This window comes from Sciurus carolinensis, chromosome 1 (genome assembly GCF_902686445.1).
Source record: "Sciurus carolinensis chromosome 1, mSciCar1.2, whole genome shotgun sequence".
NCBI lineage: Eukaryota > Metazoa > Chordata > Mammalia > Rodentia > Sciuridae > Sciurus > Sciurus carolinensis.
In genome coordinates this window covers 72,990,669-73,013,442 of record NC_062213.1, presented here as the reverse complement: position 1 = coordinate 73,013,442, position 22,774 = coordinate 72,990,669, and the positions used below count along the sequence as shown (strand labels likewise).

The following is a 22,774-nucleotide window of genomic DNA, read 5'->3' as shown; positions in this document are numbered from 1 at the left end:
TCAACTGCACTAGTTCCTGGTAACCACCACTTTACTTCCACAAGATCAACATTCTTAGATTCCACATATGATGAAATCATGAGCCATTTATTTCTGTGTCTGGTTCATTCCTTTCCCTAACTGTGATGTAAAGCAAGTTAACTAACTAGATTTATACATGTAATAATGTAAATATACTTCAAAACATCACTTTGTACATGAAAAGTACATGAAATTTTATCTGTCAATTAAAAACATAATGCCATGTAAAATAAAAAAAGGGTCAATGATTTTATAAAAAGTAACCAACTCAGAGAGGCAATGCTGCTTAGCCTGCTGATGACACACTATCACAGTATAAAATTAATGACATAGTTTGGGGATAATCAGAATCAGCATAGACCAAACTTGTGTCCCTTTTTAATTAGGCAGGAAAATTGATTCAATAGGGTAACACCTACCCCCAGTAGATGGTAGTGATAAGCATCTTGTATATGGGAAAATATGGACATTGGATAATTCTAAGATCAAGCAAGTTATTCCTCATGTTCTTCAAAGTGCATGAGTTTAATCACTCCTTGCATTCTAGTGCCACAAATAATTGACAGGTCTATTTCTTAAACTATGACCTATTCACAAATGGCCTTTGGCAAATATCTAGCACCTTTGGACCTCTGATAAACATGTCTATTGAGAAGTTCATTGGATTAGACAAAGGGGATTGAAGGGAAGGGGCAGGGAGATGGGAATAGGAAAGACAGTAGAATGAACTAAACATAACTTTCCTATGTTCACATATAAATACACCACCAGTGAAACTCCACATCATGTACAACCACAAGAATGAGATCCTAATTAGAATAAATTATACTTTATGTATGTATAATTTGTCAAAATCCACTGTACTGTCATGTATATCTAAAAAGAAAAAAGAAAATCTTTTGTCTATTTTTATAAATTTTTTATAATAAGTAGCTATTATTATTATTATTATTGAATGATGAGAGTTTGTATATTATTGAGGCAAGTCTTTTGTCAAAATATGTAATATAAATATTTTGTTATTAAATGTGGCTCAGATATTCATTACCTTAATAGAATATTTTAATGAGTGAAAGTTTTTCATTTCAATAAGGTCCAATTAACCATTTGTTTTTTCTTGATGAATGTTTTCAGAGTTCTACATAAGAAAATTTTGTCTATACAACAATAATGAAAATATCCTCCTATATTTTGTTCTAGAATCTTTATAGATGTAACATTATGTTTTGGATTGTGATTCATCTCAACTTATTTTTTTTCCATGTAAGGTGTGTCAGGTCAGTGTTTACATTTTTTTTAATATGTAAATATTCAGTTGTTCTAGCATCATTCAGAAAAAAAAAAGATCTTTCCCCATTGAATTGTTTTTCATGTGAAAAAAAAAACTATGAAAAAACTATTGAAAGAATGTTATTTATGTTATTTATTTATTGAAATGGTTTCCCATTTCCCAGAAAGAGGAGAGAGAGTGTACACTGCTGACATTTCAGAAGAGAAGCAAATAAATATTGTTCCAGGAATGACAAATTGTCCTGGGTGGCTACATCTTGCAGTGCATTGGGGGTACAATTTTTATAGTCACGTTTCCGTGTACAGACTATGTGGAGAATTCTGAGCATGGATTTATGTGTTCTTGACTCTCAATCACTCTCTCTCAGCTCTAACTCCCTTTTTCTAACTTCTTCTCATCTCAGCCTCTGAACATCTAATTGCTCTCTTTAAGCTTTTATCAAAGGGAGCTTTAAAGTAGGATTCAAGGCTTATTTTGTGTCCCATAATTATGCTGACCATATTTCTAGGAATTTTTGTGCAAGCTTTGTGTAATCCCACATTTTTAAAGATAATTTGTTACATGAATAAGTAGCTGTGATTCAACTTCTATGCCTTTATAAGATTTTTTTTTCATAAATCAGGAAAGAAAAATGTTTTATCTGACCCCATGTTCCAATTTTTCTTTCTGAAAATGTGATATTACATAATATGTTCATTCCCAACCTCACTAAGCTGATATGGGTCTACTGGATTAATGTGCTTGAATGTGATTTGAAAGGTAAAGCTATATAGGAAAGGAACCTATTCTTATGAAAAATAGCAGGTGTGCTTTGGTGGAGCAAGGTGAGGCCCATTTGGACCTTCCCTTGTCACATATTAGGGTCCACAATGAATTCCATAATCTCTTGTGGTACCAGTTAAGGAGTAGCTACTACTAGGAGAAGAGGAGATGGGTGAGACCAGAAAAAGGGGAGAAAAAATATATTTTCTCATCATCACCTAGAGTAGCAGTTGGATCTCTTTATAATTCATCCCTTTTGTAAGGCAAGAGATGCCCCTTTTTATTATAGTAAGCCTCAGACCATTCTGGAGTCTGGATTGGGGTGCAGTTTTTTTCTAGAAGTTCTGCCTGCCCATACCCTGGTATTCTTAGAAGGGTATAGATCTTCATGCCAGTGGGAGGTCAGTGGTTCCAGGGGGACTGGGTGGGTACAGCTTCCCCATCTGGGACATGAATGACTCCATCCTGCACTTTTAGCATGTTGTCTTGGCTACACTAGAGAAGTTATCAGGGCTAATTGCAGACAATTCTGCTCTTGTCCCATACTGGATAGTCAGCTTTCAACAGCTACTCGCAACTTCTCACTCCAGGCCACCCTCTATCTGACTTTGGGGACATTCAGATGTCATGATCCACCCTGTGCTGGCTCTCCCAGGGATCTTTCTTCATCACAGGGGTTGTCTCCATCTCCCAGTGGAGATGCCTTCTGATGCCTTGAAAAATCATGACTGGTACTAAACAGAATTTCTGTCTTTTTACCAGTGTTGCATAGGGGGAGAGTCATGTACAGATTTCCAATCGTTAGCTACAAAGACTCAAGAGAAATTTTAGAGGAGAAAGGAAGAGCTACCCAAAATTAGTAGCAAGAAAAGAAGAAAAACCATGTTCCTTCTTCCTCTCATGCATCCTTAAAGAGACCTGGAGAGGACAAGGTATCTACTGAACATGTGTGAGTCTGCAGGAGAGGCAGAGCCTATATACCACTGTAGAGAACATGCTCTCTCTACCATTATGATGGTGAATTTGACTTGTTGACTTGATTGGATTAAGATATGCTGATGATGAAAAGGCTCCTGGGTGTGTCAATGAGGGTGTGTCTAGGAATGCTTGGAATGTGGGATAGTGAACTGAAGTGGAGACCCTCCCTAAGCATGGGCAAGTGGAGGACTCTGCCAGTGATTCTCCAGGGAGTTTCTGGAAACCTTGGTCTGGGCCTAGGGTAGCACCATTGATTCCTCTTGTTCTGGGGCTTCTGCCTCTTGGACTCTGCAGCTGTTGGTTCTTCCAGCTCTCCAGCCTGCAGACAGCCATTGTAGACTATCCAGCTTCTGGTCATATAAGCCAATCTAATAAGTCCCTTTTGATAATCATACTTCCTGTTCCTCTAGAGAACCCTAATACAACCATCTTGCCTTTTGTAGGATTGGTTTGAGAAACCAGCCTTGTCAGGGGGATAATCAGTGCACATTGGTGCTTGGCCATCTGGTTTGGAATTTCACCCCTTATAGGGTTTTTCTAGGTTTACCTGCTGCTCGATCCCTGGAGAGTTTGAGGCTGTGGGATACGAAGCATCCACACACACATGCAGAGGTGATTTAATACTTCCCATAGGGAGAAGATGGTGGGGCTATCTCAGAGTGTTCACTGTTCAGATAATGAGAATTTAAGGTTATTTTTTTTGGTCAGTTCTGTACCCTGCATCACTGTCTGGATTTTAGTCCAATTATTTTGGTTCATAGTTCTTCATGGAGGCAATTGTTCAAGAAGATCTTTAGTGACTAATTGTCATCAGTTTTCCAGAAAGCTGATTCTAACATGCAGGAGATTTGTTAGGCAGTTCTCTTAGGGTCAACGGGTATAGAAGGGGATCTACAGAAGAAGGTTGGGCAGCTGGAGAAGTTAAGCTGGGATTTGGTCCTTTCTGATAAAGAATTCAGGGAATGATCCTTCAGAGTTGTCCCAAGATGGTATCAAGGGTCTCAGCCTTTATATTCATAAATTGTTCAGTAATTGTGTGCTGAGTGCCCTGACCTGAGGCCCCAGAGAGAACTATTACCTGGGGACTTTGTCCTGGCAGTCCTCCCAGAAGCTGGGACTATATATCAGACTATCAATTCCAATAACCAAATACTACTTATAATATCCTGCAATGTAATATCAAGGAACTTCTTTCAGTCTGGATCTGAATGTACAATTGCTTTTTTCTTGGTCACATACATTCCCAAATAATCCCAAATGGAGGTGATACCAGGTGATACAAGAAGTGTGGGCACAGAGCTAGCAACTTGGTGGCAGTCTTTTCATTGGGTTGACCAGTTGTATTTCTATGCTTCAAAAGGTAGTTATTCTGCTTCTGACAACAATCATAAAAAATAAAAAAATAGAAAGCTTCCAGGTGCAGTGGCACATGCCTATAATCTCAGCAACTCAGGAAGCTGAGGCAGGAGAATCATGAGTTCAAGAAAAGCCTCAGCAACTTAGTGAGGACCTATGCACTTAGTGATACCCTGTCTCAAAATAAAAAATAACAGAAAGGGCAGGAAATGTGACTCAGGGGTAAAGCACCCCTGGGTCCAATGCTCAGTACCAAAAATAAATAAATAGATAAATAAATAACATGTGCATAAAACTTTGACTATGTGTTTCACAGGCTGAATTAATAAGTTATTATAATAATAATTATATAGATGACTATTCTTTAAAGGTTCATCAGTTTTTTTTGCAAGTTGTACTGTATCAGCCAGTCATGAAATGTTCATGGTATATCTACTGCATATTCCTCTTTTTAGAGCAATGTTTTGAGGAAATAACATTGGTTGGAATATTAAATTGTTCCAGTTTCTTAAATATTCTATAAATATTTGTTCAAAGAACTTTAATTTTGAGAAATCATTTCCCTTTGCTCCACCCTTTGATCTTTAAATGTTGTCAATAATATCTGAAAGAGCATTGTACCTGTTCATTACAACTTGTTTAAATTTTTATTAAATGTAAGGTAATATTAAAGCCTCCATTTTAATAGAGCAGAGCTTTATTCTTCTCAATTCTGGCAGAATGAGTAAAACACTGAATTCTTGCTCTTGAGCTTTGCAATGTTTCCAAAATCAATTTTTTGGAATTATTTCTTGTAAATTCCTGCAGCCCAATCATTACAATCAACACTCAGTGTTTATTGATGTGCAGCCAACCCAGATATTTAGAAAACTTACTGTGCAGAAGTGTTTTTCTTAGGAAGAACTATAACCTTGTATCCTGTTGGTTATTTACAGAATATTTGATTTACTTAAGGACCCAAATATTTGGTATGGGTTTAGAGAGCCTGTTTTCCTTTCACTTAGGGGAAGAAATCCAGGAAGCACTTTTTCTTTTCTTTCTTTCTTATGCTTGTGTTATCATTCTCTACCCAATCTGGGCAATTTATCAGTTTATTTACTTTTTGTTCAAAGTTCATCATGTGACTTTTTCTTTTGGTCTTTTAAAGATATTTTCATAATATTTATATTGACTCTGATTCAGTTTCTCGCAACAGACCTCAGTCAGGGTAGTGGCCTAGGAGGTTCATTTCTTTTCTAATTCTTTTTTCCTTAACTTTGTGATGATTTTTCTAACTGTAACCCAGGTGGGAGGGGATTTGGAGCAATGCTCAGAGATGTGATTAACTGCAAATCATTTATCTCCTTAAAGTCTCTTTTTGTTACACGTTTTCAAACATTGACTCATTCTCTTTGGCTTCCTTTTTTTACCCACTTGATTTTTCATTTCCTTTTTCAAAACATATGATATGTTCATTTGCTCTGGGGAACAAAAAGTGCCATATTCAGCCGATGGAGTAGAATGGGCAAAAGTCTGTCACATCAGTGGGCAATGTGACCGTTACTGAGTGCAAATGAATGGATCATGTTGTGATTAGAATATCAGGCAGATGCATTTCAATCAGTACTAGATTCACTCTTATTCTATGGCCCCTATCTCAGACATGCAGACATTCTGACTCAGAGTATATGTATTCAACATAAAATATGGGTTAAAGTGCAGTCCCCAAACCAACAATATCAGCACCATTGGGAGCTGGTTAGAAATGCAGACCCACAGGTCCTACCCCAGGCCTCCTGAATCAGAAGCAGCATTTCAACAAGAATTCCAGATGGCTTGTGTATATGTTAGTTTGAGAAGTACCACTCTTGCTTGTGGTATTAAGGTATACTTCAATGGTTCTCAATATTAAAAGCATCAGACTCCTCTGAAGGTTTTTTACAACCCACAATGCTGGAAACCACTCCCAGAATCTGATTCCATAGCCCAGGAGCAGAACCTGAATTTACCCTTCTGAAACATTTCCAGGTCTTGCCTCTGCTGCTGGTGTGGGTAAGAACAAAATCCACCATCTGGGCTTCAATCCTGGCTATGCATTTGACCTTAGGCAAGTCATTCATCCTTTAGTTTCCTCATCTGTACAACATGGTGCTGTAACTGAACCCACTTTATAGGTGTACAGTGGAAATGAAATAATACATGAAGAGTGCCAAGACATAGCCAGGGCTCACTGAATGCTTAAGTATTATTGAATGACAAGGCCAACCCTTGTCCCTGGGCTTCTGTGGCTCCAAGGCATTCACATAAATGAAACCGTCTTCTATTCCTCCAGCTCTGTAAGTTCAGTTCAGATCTCAGAACACCAAACCTCACCAGTCTGTTCACTGGCCCTAAACAAGGAAGTTCCTTATCCCCACTCACCATAGTTAATGATGAAGGCCTGCATTGGGTGTCACCTGTCTAAACAGTGGCATGTGAGGTACTTTTCTTTCTATTCATAAAGTGTGACTCTTTTATTTATTACCCAATGGTCAAAAGGTGAATCCAGTCCCGATTCCTTGGCATTTCGGTAATCATTGATGCAGAAATTCAACTCCTTCATCTTGAATGACTCTTTTCAGCAACAATATTTATAGCATTTTTTGCATACAATTTTTGTGTATTAAATAATATTAGAAACAGGTTGAAGAAAGAGGACATTTGTATTTTTTTGTCAAGAAGTTTCTTAATTCATGTTTTCTAAATACTTCACACATGCTTGAAGAACACTTTTCCTCTAAGCAAACTATGTTTTACCTTTTCAGGCCACGGAGCTGTAATTTTGAGTTTGCAATAGTGCAATATGTGATTATGGAAATATTAGAGGAATAAAATATCTCCTGTAATGCTCTACCTTGTTAAGTATCAATTAAACTCAGGAAGATAATTAGGACTAATGACACTCTGGTGATCTTGATGGCAGACAGTATGGCCCATTTAAAATAGTTCCAATTAAATAGGTCTATCTCTAGCATACTTTTTGATAAATGATAGTTCTTAACTCTTTTACATTACAAAACCAGACAATCCTCCAATTCACTCTGCCAAGAAATAATCATCATCCTTTACTTCCAGTTAGTCACAAGGTAAATAAACCCAATCTCTACCTTCAGGAAGGTCATGGTTCAAAGAAGAAGCAGACCTATTCATACGCAGTTAAAACACTGTATAAAAAGGGAGATAGGCATGGATTTAATATAATCTTAGCAGAGGAATCCAGTACAGTCACAAGGAGTCAGGAATGATATCCTGGAATACCATACCTCAGCTCATTCTTAACATATGAGTGCAGAGAGAGGGGAATAAATTTCAGAGGTAAGAGATAGCTTAGAAACAAACCCTATGGAAAACCTTACCCTGCACAACCAAACATTCTGCAATGATTAAATCATAGGTTTTATAATGCCCCTTGCAAAGAATCAGCCAGAGTTCTTTAAGGTGTAGAAAGTTAATGCGAACCAGTCTCTACAAAACAACAATAGAGGAAGGGTTTTTATATAACAGAATAACAGAGCCACTCTATCTTCCAGGCTCAGTTAGACCTGGATTTGAAATTGAACATCTTGGGAACTTGTCTCTCAGTTCCCCAACTGTACTTTCTCTGTGCTGACTTCATGTTTAGACAGGATTTTTTCCACAAAGTGACAATGAAGACTCTCATGGTTCCATTTGTAAGTGACCTCTGGTGTCTGCATTCTTGGCAGAAGTTGAGAGGATTAGTGGATGCTTTGGCCAGAAGAGCTGCTACATCTGATTCACATCACTTTTCAAAATAGAAACGTGAAAAAATCGATTGGGACAATGAATCCAACATCAGATCTTAGTAAAATTTAATTTACCTTGCAGGCCAATTAAAGATTCCAGATCTTTTGTTGTGTTCTACCATGAGAGAAAGTATTCTTTGCTGCAATAAGTAGATGGTAAAGTGCAGTCCATTTTCACCAAAGGAAAACATTTATTGCTAAGAAACCAGTAAGTATTACTAACCCCTTCCGGCCCAAAGACAAAATTTCAAAATTTGGTGCCTTACATTTTATATTTGGAAGGACCTAAGTTTTGTGTAATAAGCTTCCTGTTGAGGAGTAAGTTACATTCAGAGAGCTACCTAAATCACAAATGTACGACTTCAGTGAATTCTCAGAAAATGAAAGTATCTAAGTAACTAAATGCCTATCAAGAACAAGCAGTACCTGTGACCCAGAGGAACTAGATACTAAGGACTAACCCCAAAAGCATCCACTTCCCAACTTTCAAACCATACATTAGTTTTTGCCACAGTACAGTTTAATTTACATAAAAAAGAAATGACTTCCACCTGTATTCAGGTGCCCCTGCCTTAGTCGATTATTTTTTTGTGTCATGACACTTTGGGGTGCTATCTTGTTGGTACCGTTTTCATGAAAGATCTTAAACTATTAGGTCAACACATGGAATTTAATGAACAACACTATTCTTGGAAATTTTGAGACTAAGAAATACAGTAGCACATTGTCTTTGTGGAATTCATAAACAATTGTACCCTATAGAATACTCAGCATTGCATAAGCTGCATAAAATTGCTTCATTAAACTTTCATGCTTTATTCTTGAGAGAGTCCCCCCACCATTTAATTAGAGCTCATTTATTTCCATTTGCACATAATTCTTATTGACTTGTTCATGTGGTTTCCAAGCTTTGGGAAGTTTCAAACAAGAATTTGAAACTGGGGTGAATCCACATTAATGTATAGACAATATCAAGAAATGAAGCTGGCTGGGGATGTAGTTCAGTGGTAGAACATGTGCTTGAAATGCACAAGGTCCTGGGTTCAATCCACAACACCATATACACAAAAAAGAAAGAACAGTTGACTGTCAGGGAAGAAAGACAAGATTTTACTGCTGAAACTAGAACACACCATGATTGAAGTCTTTTAGTATAGAGACCACTGTTCCACATTAGCTCTGAGAGCATTAGCAGGTCATAGCTGATGTGCAAATCATGATCTTGAGCTATCTGGAAGAGTTCAGAGCATGAACAACCAGCATTACCAAAGATGATATGAACATGTGTCAAATATTGAAGAGGTTTTTACCTACATTAGGTATAATGTGATATAATTTTTTTTCAACTTAAGAGAGAAATTCTTAGTCTCTTGGATATCTTAAGAGATCCAACAATCATTAATTATCTCATGGTATAAGAGAGTGAAAATAGTTATTTGATAGTGAAAACAATTTCCATATTACTGAAAGAGAGCCCTTTGAAGGTTTTTCCTCTAGTTTCCCAGAAATAGAAGAATGGTAAATGTTCTAAGAGCCTCCAACCATTGTCATCTGTAACATCATCTAAACTCAACTTCAGGTCCTAAAATTCTGCTCTTAGCATTTTGTTGCACATGCTCACTATTAAAAACCTTTTTGAGGTCTGGGGCTAGAACTCAGTGGTAAAGCACTCACCGAGCATGCACAAAGCCCTGAATTTGACTGCCAATACTGCAAAAACATTTTATAAAAAATTGAAATATTGATTATTTAGAAATCAGTATTTTAAACCTCTGCACCTTCTCTTTACACTTTATACTGTATTTGTAAAGTATTCCATTGCTTAACTACATGATAAAGAATCAATCAGTTCCCTATACTTGAATGTTTAGATTGTTCCCAATCTTTTCAATGTTGTATAAAATGATGATGACATGTATTAACTAGCTAACTTTTGGTCACATGAATTCCTTCCTTAGGATAAACTTCTAGAGGTGAAATGCATGTTGTGGATGCTATACAGCAGTGTCTAATACTCAGCAATGTTTAAATGCAACTTGCTTCCTGAACAAACCAGCATTTGATATTGAAAACAATCCTTTACTATTTGTAACTTCTCCCAGATATATCTACCACACACCATCTTTCTGTTCTAATTTACTTTGGTTACTGGTGAGGTGGAACAATTTTTCCATATGCTTATCAGTCATTTGTATTCTCTTTTCTATATATTGCCTGCCCATCAACTTAAGCCACTTTTTTGGTCGGGTTTTAAAATCTTCTTTTACTACTAGTTTGCAAGAGATTTTGTTACCTAAAGCAATTAACCTTTTATCTCATGTCACAAATATTTTTTTCAAAGCTTGCCCTTACAATGAATGGTGTTTGTTTTTGCTGTTCTTGTTTAAAGCAGTTACAAAGGTTTATATGGTCATGTCTGTTAGATTGCCTTTGCTAAAAATTAGCAAGTCTTTATTCCAAATGTTATATAAAATTTACCAGTATTTCTTCCTAGACTTAGATTTTTTTAATTCTTCACTTGAGTAGAATTAAAATATTTATAGTTGATGAGATGTGAGAACAGAATCTAATTTGTTTCCCTATGTGTTTTGACTTGTCCTAATAACGGTTATTGGTTGATGTTTTCTGAAATGCACTTTAGAAAGTAGATAAATCAATGCAGAGGAACTATTAAGACACTGAAGCTAGAATTATTCATTGAATTCTGTCTGTAAGAAATGTTAGTTAATTTTTGATAAGTATGAGTACTGTGAATTAGCAACAAATGGGAAGATGAGACTCATGTCAAGTCAAAAACTATTTATGCGATTTACCATATGACAGAATTCTTAGCAGGCATAAATAAAGGACCCACCTGCTCATACTCCCAGGACAGGATGAAGATTAGCTTAGTGTCTCTTTGGGACCACCTGAGAGAAATGAAAAAATAAAACTTGCCAGCTAGACACAGCGTTGTTGTTACAGGGCTGGAAAACTAAACTAAAGAGTTTGCAAAACACTTTTCACTGTTGAGGAATTCTAGAATGTGTAGTCATAAAGATGATTTATCCTGCTTCAATAATAGACTGAATTTTAGTAATTTAAAGATACTTAATGCAGAGTATTAAGAATGTGAAAAAAAAAATCCAAAAGATTAAGTTAATGCCAGCTCAACTGAAATGTCATTAGCTTAGAGGACTAATCTCTAAACCTCTAATCTGTGGACTCATTAGGATTTGGAAGAAATTATGAATAACTTTTTTCATTGACCAAATGAGGTTTTAATTAAGATATTCTTGGAAAAACAAGAGTATAAAGTAGAATTAAAGTAGATTTTAAGACTTTGGAAAGGGAAGTCATTTCTGAAAGAGAATCTATATACATGAGGAGACTCAACTCAAAAACTATGAAAGAAATGACATCTCGATAGATGGAAGGCATAAGAACTTCTCTCAGGTCAGAACATGTAATCATTGAATACTTTGGAAAGAGTTCTACTTTCCTATTATTCTTGCAGTTTTCTACTGTAAAGAACCTTGAATGCCTTTAAGTTCATTAAAAAATAGAGCATCTTATCTAACCTTCCTTAAGAAAGTTAGCTACACATAATAACGTTGTTAAACCCCAAGTATAATTGATACAGAAAAATAGTCAATTCCAAGCATAAACCTCATATTCACTATTTGAGAGCTATCCTACTGTACTTGTCTAGGTCTATTTATCAGTGGTGGTCAACGTTGCCCATTTCTGTGCTCTATTTGCTAATTTTCTCTCAGTGTACAATAAATTATAAAATTCCCATTTCTGCATTCCCACTGGTACCTCAGTCCATAATGTTGCAAATCCCCCTACTCTTTTGTCTTTGCATCTTATCAATCCCTTTTGACAAGCATGATTGCACATAACAAGATCAAACCTCACCTCCTGTTTTCGTCATCTGTTTTTACTGCTGTGACTAAATGATCTGATCAGCACAATTATAGAGGAGAAAAAGTTTATTTGAGGGCTCAGAGTTTCAGAGGTCTTAGTCCATAGAAAGCTGGCTCCATTCCTTGGGACTTGAAGTGAGGCTGAACATCATGGTGGTAGAGTGTGGCAGAAGGAAGCAGCTCACATGAGATCAGAAAGCAGAGAGGTCTCCATTTGCCAGCCATATATCCAAAGCTACACCCTAATTCCCACCTCCTTCAGCCACACCCTACCATTTCAGTTAATTCTTATCAGGGGATTAAATCGCTAATTGGGTTAAGAATCTCACAACCCAATCGTTTCTCCTCTGAACCGTCTCACTTTGTCTCACATGTGAGATATTTGGGAACACCTCACATTCAAACCATAACACCACCTTAGAAGGTTTTCTCAACATATTCCAATTCTTAGTGAAGTTTTCTTCCCCTAAGCTGTTCTACATCTCTCCATTGTGAATCTGAAAGAGGTTTTGGGGATGGTATGTATCAGTGGGGTTCAAATGTTAGCCTGCTTCAGAATCTGCAGGAGAGTTCTAAAAATGAAAATGATTGCTGGTCTCCAAGTTTTTGATTCCACAGGGTTGTTAAGTGGACTGAGAATCTGCATGTTTATCACAATGACCCATGATGCTAATGTGGGTGATTCTCCTGAGAATCACTGATTTAATAAGTTTTACACAAATAATAAACCTAGAAGTAAACTTATTTGCTCAATATTACAAAGCTAATTAGTGACACAACTATAAACTTCACTGTAAACTTTAGGAAAAAGTGTTTAAGGTCAGATTTCATGATCTTTGTATGAAGACCATTGTCTCCTTTATAAAAATTGATTTGTAATTAAAATATCTATTTCTCACACTTGTTAGTTACTTTTAAGATGGTAAAAGTTTCTGCCATCTACCCATTCATCTCAAATAGGAGCTTTGAACTGAACTCACAAATTTATTCTTTTTCTCATGTTGACAATTGGATTCAATCTCCAAGTGACTTAATATGTTTCAAACTTTTGTGGTTTTGCTCCATCCCTAGAGCCACTGATTTGCTCCAGGACTTTATCAGGGTTTGTCCCAGGAGACATGGTAGTTTACTGACAGTACCTTGTTCTGAGCTGGCTTTAATCCACTCACAGAGTTCCATAATCAATCATCTTGCTAAAAATCAGACTGTCTTTAAAAATACATCATTCCCTTTTATTTCAAATAAATATTTGAAATTATAATAAAAGTAATACAATTTTACTTGAGCATTTTGGTAATTTTCTTTTTTTATTTTAGTAAGTTTTTATTTTTGCATTTAAGTTGCTCTTTAGGAATCACACTTCAAAATTATCAATTTTAACATACATGCAAACACATTTAAATAGACATTCCAAATCCCTTAGTATAGTTATAAATGACCATGTTGGCTATTCTCACTTATTCCATCAGCATTTAGCCTACTGTTGAGTTGGTTACAGTTCAGGGAACCCAAAAACTTAAGGGATATAGTTATAGCTTACAATCTATCTAGAAAAGAAGAAAAAAACGTAATGAAATAGTGTGGATGGGTGAGGATGTAACTCAGTGGTAGAGTGTGTGCTTAGCATGTTCGAGGTCTTGGGTTCAATCTCCAGCATCACCAAAAAAATAAAAAAAGAAAGAAAGAAAAAAAGTTAGGCATATTGCAAAGATGATGTTTGATAAAATGCCAAAATGAGATCTTCAAACATTAAGTTATATTATACATTTAGAAGAAAGACAAGTAGAGTTGCATTATTTGGGAAAATCCATTTTTTTTACTCATATTATTTATTTTGTTTCAATAAAACAAAGGAAAGCTTGCAAACACCTTACAATCCACAAATTTAGTAACACACCAGAATAGGTGATCTTTTCACTCAAATGGCCAAAAGCTTCAGTATGTTTATATTTAATAAAAGGCATCAACAGAGTTCTGATACTACATTAACATATAACTGAATATAACACTTAAATGGAACAAATCTTCATGTGACATTTATTTTATTTTTTTTATTTTTTAAACTATTTTTTAATTTTTTAATTTTTTATTTGTAAACAAATGGGGTACAACTTGTTTCTCTGGTTGTATATGAAGTAGAGGTATACCATTTGTGCAATGATACATTTACATAGGGCAATGATGTTTGACTCATTCTGTTATTTTTCCTTCCCCCCAGCCCTCCCAACCCTCTTTTTCCTCTATTTAGTCCATCCTTCCTCCATTCTTGCCTCCCTCCCTTCTTACCTCCCTCCCACCCCCCATTATGTATCATCATCCGCTTATCAGTGAGATCATTCATCCTTTGGTGTTTTGGGATTGGCTTATCTCACTTAGCATGATATTCCCCAACTTCATCCATTTGCCTGCAAATGCCATAATTTTATTCTTCTTTATGACTGAGTAATTCCATTGTGTATATATACCACAGTTTCTTTATCTCTCACCCTGCACAAAACTCAACTCAAAATGGATCAATGACCTTGGAATCAGACCAGAGACCCTGCACCTTATGGAAGAAAAAGTAGTTGGTCCAAATCTTCATCATGTCAGCTTAGGATCAGACTTCCTTAACAAGACTCCCAAAAGTACAAGAAATAAAAGCAGGAATCAATAATTGGGATAGATTCAAACTGAAAAACTTTTTCTCAGCAAAGGAAACTATCAGCAATGTGAAGAGAGAGCCTACAGAGTGGGAGAAAATCTTTGCCACACATACTTCAGATAGAGCACTAATCTCCAGAATATATAAAGAACCCAAAAAACTTTACAACAAGAATACAAATAACCCAATCAACAAATGGGCTAAGGAAATGAACAGACACTTCACAGAAGAAGATCTACAAGCAATCAACAGATATATGAAAAAATATTCAACATCTCTAGTAATAAGAGAAATGCAAATCAAAACTATCCTAAGATTCCATCTCACCCCAATTAGAATGGCAATTATCAAGAATATAGGCAACAATAGGTGTTGGTGAGGATGTGGAGAAAAAGGTACACTCATACATTGCTGGTGGGGTTGCAAATTAGTGCAGCCACTCTGGAAAGCAGTGTGGAGATTCCTTAGAAAACTTGGAATGGAACCACCATTTTGGTAATTTTCAACAAGTGTGGGGAAGAAAAATAAAAATCAACCTTAAGTTCTCAGTCCAGAGAGAACCATATTTCACATTTTGGTGTACTTTCTTTTCATCCTTCATTTTAATACCAAGGTATTTTTAAAAATTTAATTAGTTTTTTATTAAGCAGCTCTACTGAGACATAACTCATGTTCCATATAACACACTCATTTAAAGTTTACGATTAGTAGATTTCAGTATATTAGTGGAGATATTCAAGTGTCATCATTATCACATTTTAAAATGTTTTCATTACCTGCCAACCCTCCCAAAAATCCAATACCTATTACCAGTCATTCCTCATTCTTCACTTTCTACTCCTCCCATAGCTGTGGGCAAATACTAACCTACTTTGTTTCTGCAGATTTACTGATTCTAGAATTTACCTATAAATGAAATCATACATCCTTTGTGATTGGTTTCTCTCACTCATAGCAGTGTTTTCAATGGTCACCAATGTTGTGGTATGTGCCAGTACTCCATTCCTCTTTATTGGTGAATAATATTCCATTGCATGTTTATGCCACTTTTTAAATCTGTTTATCAGTTGGTGGCCATTTGGGTTGTTTCCACTTTCAGCCATTATGATTAATCTTGCTCTAAACATCTATGTAATACTTCTTTTCTTTTCTCTTTGGTTATATATCTAAGAATATAACTAATAGGTACATGGTAACTCTATACTCAACAATTTGAAAAATTACCAAACTGTTTCCAAAGAGGTTGCACCATTTTATATTCCTACCTGAAATTTATAAGGATTCCAATTTCTCCACATGTTAATCAACCTTAGTTGTTGCCTGTTTTTGTTTTTGTGTTTATTGTTGTTTTTTTCCCTAAATTACATGAATATTTGTGGGTGTGAAACAGTAACTCATTGTGATTTTTGTTTGAATTTCCTTAAAGTCTAATGATATTGAAGATGTTTTCATGTGCTTTGGAGAATTGTCTATTCATATACTTTGCCCATTTCAATCGAGTCTACCTTTTATTAATTTTAATTTTAATATTTTAAAATTTATTTGGTACCAGGGATTGAACCCAGGGGTGCTTAACCACTGGGCCACATCTCCAACCCGTTTTTGGATTTTATTTAGATACAGGGTCTCGCTGAGTTGTTAAGTTGCTGAGGCTGGCTTTGAACTCGATATCCTTCCTCAGCCTCCTGAAATCACTGGGATTATAGGCATGTGCTACCGTGCCCAGCCAAATCAAATTAATTTCTAAATTTCATTTTTAGGTTCTTCATTACTAGTGTATTAAAATATAGTTGATTTTTATATTAATATTGTATCCAGTAGCCTTACTAAACCCATTTATCATTTCTAATAGTCTTTAAAATTGGATTCCTCAGAGTTTTATATATATTAGATTATGCAACTGAAAACAGAAGTAGTTTTACTTTTTTTCTTTTCTGATTTGGATATCTTTTATTTATTTATTTTTTTCTTGTCTAAATGCCCTTGATAGTAACTTCAGTACAATGTTGAATAGAGAAGGTGAGAACAGACATCCTTGTCTTGCTTCTGATTTTAGGCAAAAAGCATTCAGTATTTCATCCTTACATTGAGATTAAGTATGGGTGTTTTTAATTGTTTTTATCAATGCCTTGTATGAGGTTGAGTAAGTTTCCTTCTATTTTGAGTTTGTTCAGTTGACCATGACCATCATATCTTTAAAAATTCCTTCAATATATCCTTATTTTCTTATCAGATGAAGTTCAAACTCTATAGCTTGACTGGATCTGCCCCCTGCTTGACTTTCCAGCTTCATCTCTTGACTCTCCCTCTTTTCCACTTTTTTCAGCTCCATCTTCCAAATGTTGAGCTCCAGCCATCATAAATTGCATGCAGCTCCTCACATTCCACATTACCTCCCATCTCTCTGTTGCCACTCTGCTTTATCCCTACTTACTTCCTAATTGTTCAAGAAACAGATTTACTGCTACTAATTTCAACAATGTGCCAATGAACTAGATCTTGCTTAAGTGCCCTTCTTGTGCATTCTTGTAACATGGTGCCTGTACTTCTATGCCAGAATTCAGCATAACTTTTCTCCATTGTTGATTTAAGTTTCTGTCTCTCCAGACAGGAAATATTTTTTATATGCAGGGTCTATATTTTAAGCATCTTTCATCCATGGGGTCTGAAACCTACTCAGTAAATTCATGGGCAGATGTATGTATGTATGCTAAGATTTATGCCATTTTTTTTGTATTCAGCACACATAAATTAGTAAAAAGCTTGCATAGTTCTAAAGTTCTTAGCAGCTATAAAAAGCAAGAGACCCTAAAGGCAAATGGAGTTGTTCTGGGGCCTAGATAGTATAAATAGGGGAAAAACTGGCAAATAAAAGACATGTCAAACAAAAAAATAAATAAGGAGAAAGAGGGAGAAAGTTGGGGGAGGAAGAGGAGAAGGAAGAAAGAAAAAAAAATGATGTTAGAGGCTTGATTTTTCACAGAACTTGCCTCAGTTGGTATAAATAATGCTCTCTTTGACAGTCCTTCCTCAGGATCCTCAACCCCCATCTTTCCCATTCCCCTCCACCCATAATCTCCACACGAGTTATTATACATTCTACCCAACTCAAGAAATATGGCGGAACATCTATAAGTCATGTTCACCTACAATAGAAGCAAAAGTTATGGCCTGTGATTGCAGTAAAACCAAGTTTCACCAAGTGGTTACCACTCACACACAAGATTCAGTGAAGTAGTAAAACCAGCTAATAACTACCCACTCAAATGAGCAGTATAGACAGCAGTCATGTCTTCATTCATACTGCCTTCAAGAGTTCATTGGAAGGAGAAGCTCATTAGTCAACAACTGTTGATTCTATGTGAGCAATATACCATGTACTGGGGAAGATGGTGAGTGTATAATGTGGAACAATTCAGAATTTTTATGCTCAAGGAATTTGTGCTCTAGTGAGGGAGCAATGCAAGTTAACACATTACTTATTATTCATTCTGTAAACATTTTTTGAAGGCCATTGCAGATATTATCCTGGGAGGGCTCAGGTAATGGCAATAAATAAGAAAAACAAAATCTCTGCACAGATAGAACATTTATCATAGTGGGGAGAGTCAGACAGTTTTGCATACACACACACACACACACACGCACGCACAAATGCTATAAATGATTAGTACTATGGATAAAAAACAAGTTAGGTGATTGAGACTATGAGGAGTGGGTAAGAGTGGAGAATTGCAGTTTCAATCAGGGTAAAGAAATGAATTTGAATGTTTTTCCCCACAAAGAAATGATAAATTTTTGAAGAGATAACTTTGTTTAACCTGATTTTTAAAACATAACACAATGTATAAATGTATTGAAACATCACAGGGTGTCCATTAGTATGCACGATTTTTATTTTGTACCTTTCAGTTAAAAATAAATTTAATTTACCTTTTAAAAAAAGAAGTAGGATCATTGTGGCTGGTTTAACTGAGAAGGTGACATTAAAGCCAAGACTTGATGGAGATGAGGTTGTTGGTCACACACGTATTGGCAAAGATCATTCCAGTCAGAGTAACAGTGAAGGCAATGCCCAGGGTGAGTGCCTGGAGTCTTCACAGATGGAAAGGAAGCTCTTCTGAAGTGCCTGGGAGTAGAGGTAGGAGGTAGGTCAGAGAAGGTGAAATGCCCTGCAAGCCTCGGAAGGACTTTAGACTTTGTCAAGTGAGGAACAATAGAAAGTTTTGAGCAAAAGAATCATGTAATCTAATTTATGTTTTAACCAGATTACAGATGACCCTGGATTTACAAAGATTTCATTCATGATTGTTCAACTTTCTGATGTTTTAAAAGCAATATGCATTCAGTAGAACTATACTTTCAATTTTGAATTGAAATATTTTTCCAGGCTAGTGAGATGTGATCTGATCTTCTCTTTATTGATGCTAAGCAGCAGCAGTGAACTGCACTTTCCAATCAGTCATGAGATTGTGAGACACACTCCACAGTGCCTTGTGTTGTTAAGCTATGATATTTTGTGCATTAGGTGCATCAAATTCATTGTTGACTTGTGATATTTTTGTCTTGTGATGGATTTATCAGGAGTTAACTTCATTGTAGTTTGAAGAACATAAGTAGTCTAGTTGTTTATGAAGAATAGACTTGAGGTCCAAGGGCAGATGTGGGGAAACCAGTTAATAGACCATTGGCATAACCCAGGTTCGAGATCATTCCAGTGGTCAAAATCAGGGTGGATACAGCAGAAGTAGCAAAACTGTTTCGGATTTTGGATATATTTAAATTTAGAGTTACCAGAATTGGATGAGTGATATCTGAAAAAGAGAGGGGTCAAAGATAAATTTGGGTTTGGAATAGCTACTACTTAGGTAAAAAGGGAAAAGATGGGAAGAAGGGCGAAGGCTTCAGGGTTAACTGAGTGAGATAGGGTGAAGGAGACAGGCGTTCACTGTTGCTCATAGTAACCATGAAATCTTCCAGATGGAGGTGCCACTGTGGCAGTTAAATTCATAAGTACTAAAGCAGAGATTAGCACAGGATTCTATGAGAACCTGTGGCAAGAACACCAATGTGGGTCTTCCCTGGGGAAATGAGAAATACTGTTCTAGAAAGGAACAGCATTGATTGGTATATTCAAGGTTTCCAGAAATGGAGCAGGCATTGAACAATAAGGGAAAAAATGGCTAGAAAGAAAGTAATAAGATAACTCCAGACATAGGGAAGATCTAAGAAAGACCCTTTGAACAGGAATAAGCAGAGACAGTTTATGAAGATTTCTGCCAGGGGTGAGAGCTTTCTGTGGAGCTCCTGGGGCAGGCACAACATGGATGGGTTACTTGGGGCCAAATTGATGGGAGGTCTTAAAGGCCAGGTGCCTCTCCAGAACATGACCCCTGGCCTATAGGTTAGCTTGGGGCTCCCTCCCAAACTCTCTGCTGCCATTGTTTACACTTCTATCTCAGCACCATTCCAGAGTATTCTAAGAGCCTTCTTACTTTTCTAACAGATTTGTGATTGCAAGTTCCTTAAAGGCTAAGACCTCATATTTTGTTTTTTTAAAATCTGCTACATTGATTAATTCATAGAAGCTGAGTAAATGTTTTCTCAAAGAATAAATTACACTTGAGCACACACACACCCTGATCATATCTTCATTTTAATATGGCTTTTAAATTAAAAGAAAAATCTTCATCTTGATATTGAATAGTGATAAAACTTTTACAATGAATTCACCTTGTAAGAACATTCTAGAAAGTAGTAGAAAACAGTTTTTCATCTGCAGTGGGTCAGTGGCATTGGCAGCAGGTGGGTCTGCAGCATTATGAAAAGCAGTATGGAGATTCCTCAGAAAACCTGGAATTTGACCCAGCTATCCCACTCCTTGGTTTATACCAAAGGACTTAAAATCAGCATACTGCAGTGTTGCAGCCACATCAATGTTTATAGCAGCTCAATTCACAATAGTTAAACTATGGAACCAACGTAGGTGCCCTTCAACAGATGAATGGATAAAGAAAATGTGGAGAGTGTTTGTATATATATGCATATGCATATATATATATATATATATATATATATACACACACATATATAATGAAATATTACTCAGCTTTAAAGAAGAATGAAATTATGGCATTTGCTAGTAAATGAATGGAGTTAGAGAATATCATGCTAAGCAAAATAAACCAAACCCCAAAAAACCAAAGGCTGAATGTTTACTCTGATATGTGGATACTACTTCATGATAAAGGGAGGGGCACTAGGAAAGAATAGAGTTACTTTATATACGTAGAGGGGAATAAAGGGAGGGGAAGGGGTACAGGGGTAGAAAGGATAGAAGAGTGAAACAGACAGTATTACCTCACGTACATATGTGAGGTAATAATGACTCCATAACCAATGTGATCCTTCAACATGTACAATCAGAAAAATGAGAAATTATACTCCATTTATATGATTGATCAAAATGCATAAAATGCATTCTACTGTCATGTAAAACTAATCATAACAAATTAAAAAATTAAGAAAAAAAGAAAAAAAAAAGTTTTTTAAAGCAATGACTACCAAAGACAGAGAACACTACATACCTGAAGCTGCTAAGGGGAACACTTTGGAAAGATGGAGAAAGGATCATGCTGTTAGGGATTTGTTCAAGAAAGGAAAATGGCTGTTGGATTTGTAGTGAAGGCATTTGTCTAAGTGGTTGTGTTAGCTTTCTGTCACTGAAACAAATTCACGGAGATAATCAACTTAAAAGGAGGAACATTTATTCCGGTTCCCAGTTTTAGAGGTGTTGTTCCATGGTTGCTTGACCGTTGCTTTGAGCCTGTGGTAGAACAGTATATCTTGGCTGTATCCATGACAGAAGAAATTGCTCCTCTTGTGACAGCTGGAAAGTAAAAGAAAGAGACAGGAAGGACTGGAATTCAAATACCCACTTAAAGGACATGACCCTAATGACCTAACTTACTTCCACCAGGCCCCACCTCCTAAAGATTACCCTATCTCACAATAGCACTGGGACCAAGGCTTTAACACAAGGACCTTGGAGGGAAATCAAGACCATAACTATAGCCCTATTTTTATATCTTACAAGGATGATATAGCTAAAGTACTCTCTGTATCTTAGGTGAGAAGGACTTTGACATTCAATCTGTCAGCAGATCCCTGGATTTGACCTTTCCCCAAGAGAGTCTGTAATAACCTCCAAGTTTGACAAGGGAGGAGAGTCAATGTCAAGCTCAAACTCCAACTCTGGCAGAGAATAGGGTGAACTACCATAGTGAAAGTCAACCACTACCACTGAATAAAGTGGGCTACCTAAACCAATCAGGGTTCTAAACAGAGACTAAGGACAAATGGCTGATGCTTGAGTCTCAGTGCTGTGCTCTTGAGTATATTTGAACATTACAAAGAACTTCTCTGGGAGCAACAAGCAATTTATTTTAAAATGTTTAAATTAATTTCTGTGCTAGACCTGCTTCCAGCCCTGGCTTCTCTGATTCATGGGTTCTTATATTCATTAGGTGATTTAAAATACTGTTACTTATTTTCCTAAAGTAATAGGGTCATTTTCTTCATTTTGGAGAAAATATTTGTCAAAAAGTCCAGTGTGAGTAATTACAGTTTGTCTTTTAGGAGTGCTGTCACATAAAAATGGTGTTCCATGTGAAAAGCCAGTAGTTTGGCTCCCAATCCATATAATCATGTGCAAGCATTTCCTTAAGACTTACTTGAGTGAGCAGGAGAGGTGCTACATTCCAACACAGAATATTAAAAATGTGCATATTTAAGGGCCAACATTTAATAAAGTCATTAACTTTTCCTGCTTCATCAAGGACACTCCTAAGAGGAGCTGAATAGATATTTTACTCCTGGGGCATGGAAGAGTGGAGGACAATGAGTTCTAGTATAGTTTGGTGCCACTGTCCTGATTTATAGTGCATCCTTGGTGCAAATGGCAACATAGTGGAAAAGGCAAAGAATATCTTTTTTTTTTTTTTGCGGTACTGGGGATCAAACTCAGGGCCTT

General features: G+C 36.3%; 1 protein-coding gene across 1 annotated transcript in view; it reads left to right on the top strand.

The window, feature by feature from the left end:
* Positions 1-22,774, top strand: part of Clvs1 (clavesin 1) — a 220,092-nt gene that overhangs the window by 86,622 nt on the left and 110,696 nt on the right. The gene's annotated exons all lie outside the window — the stretch shown is intronic.